Source organism: Pituophis catenifer, unplaced genomic scaffold, assembly GCF_029215685.1.
Source record: "Pituophis catenifer annectens isolate HBS135680 unplaced genomic scaffold, rPitCat1.0.hap2 SCAF_60, whole genome shotgun sequence".
Taxonomy (NCBI): domain Eukaryota; kingdom Metazoa; phylum Chordata; class Lepidosauria; order Squamata; family Colubridae; genus Pituophis; species Pituophis catenifer.
In genome coordinates, this window is record NW_027256940.1 from 188,284 (window position 1) to 190,000 (window position 1,717).

Below are 1,717 nucleotides of genomic sequence, written 5' to 3' on the forward strand. Positions count from 1 at the left end.
TCCCGTGCATCCATCGTGGCGGGGGAAACAGAAAGGCTGATCCGGCCGGGGCCCCGGTAGACCGGGACGACTGCCCGTCGCGGGCACCCCCGGGGTCCGGCGGGGGCGCCGAGGCGACGGCGGAGGTCCCCGACCGAGGCCCGCGGACCCGGAGCCGGGATCCCGTGCATCCATCGTGGCGGGGGAAACAGAAAGGCTGATCCGGCCGGGGCCCCGGTAGACCGGGAAGACTGCCCGGCGCGGACACCCCCGGGGTCCGGCGGGGGCACCGAGGCGACGGCGGAGGTCCCCGACCGAGGTCCGCGGCGCCGGAGCCGGGATCCCGTGCATCCATCGTGGCGGGGGAAACAGAAAGGCTGATCCGGCCGGGGCCCCGGTAGACCGGGACGACTGCCCGTCGCGGGCACCCCCGGGGTCCGGCGGGGGCGCCGAGGCGACGGCGGAGGTCCCCGACCGAGGCCCGCGGACCCGGAGCCGGGATCCCGTGCATCCATCGTGGCGGGGGAAACAGAAAGGCTGATCCGGCCGGGGCCCCGGTAAGCCGGACCCGCCCGAGGCCGTCCCGGTAGACCCGGCCCTCTCCCCGTCTCGGGCACCCCCGGGGTCCGGCGTGGGCACCGAGGCGACGGCGGAGGTCCCCGACCGAGGCCCGCGGACCCGGAGCCGGGATCCCGTGCATCCATCGTGGCGGGGGAAACAGAAAGGCTGATCCGGCCGGGGCCCCGGTAGACCGGGAAGACTGCCCGGCGCGGACACCCCCGGGGTCCGGCGTGGGCACCGAGGCGAAGGCGGAGGTCCCCGACCGAGGCCCGCGGCGCCGGAGCCGGGATCCCGTGCATCCATCGTGGCGGGGGAAACAGAAAGGCTGATCCGGCCGGGGCCCCGGTAGACCGGGACGACTGCCCGTCGCGGGCACCCCCGGGGTCCGGCGGGGGCGCCGAGGCGACGGCGGAGGTCCCCGACCGAGGCCCGCGGACCCGGAGCCGGGATCCCGTGCATCCATCGTGGCGGGGGAAACAGAAAGGCTGATCCGGCCGGGGCCCCGGTAGACCGGGAAGACTGCCCGGCGCGGACACCCCCGGGGTCCGGCGTGGGCACCGAGGCGAAGGCGGAGGTCCCCGACCGAGGCCCGCGGCGCCGGAGCCGGGATCCCGTGCATCCATCGTGGCGGGGGAAACAGAAAGGCTGATCCGGCCGGGGCCCCGGTAGACCGGGACGACTGCCCGTCGCGGGCACCCCCGGGGTCCGGCGGGGGCGCCGAGGCGACGGCGGAGGTCCCCGACCGAGGCCCGCGGACCCGGAGCCGGGATCCCGTGCATCCATCGTGGCGGGGGAAACAGAAAGGCTGATCCGGCCGGGGCCCCGGTAGACCGGGAAGACTGCCCGGCGCGGACACCCCCGGGGTCCGGCGGGGGCACCGAGGCGAAGGCGGAGGTCCCCGACCGAGGCCCGCGGCGCCGGAGCCGGGATCCCGTGCATCCATCGTGGCGGGGGAAACAGAAAGGCTGATCCGGCCGGGGCCCCGGTAAGCCGGACCCGCCCGAGGCCGTCCCAGTAGACCCGGCCCTCTGCCCGTCGCGGGCACCCCCGGGGTCCGGCGTGGGCACCGAGGCGAAGGCGGAGGTCCCCGACCGAGGCCCGCGGCCCCGGAGCCGGGATCCCGTGCATCCATCGTGGCGGGGGAAACAGAAAGGCTGATCCGGCCGGGGCCCCGGTA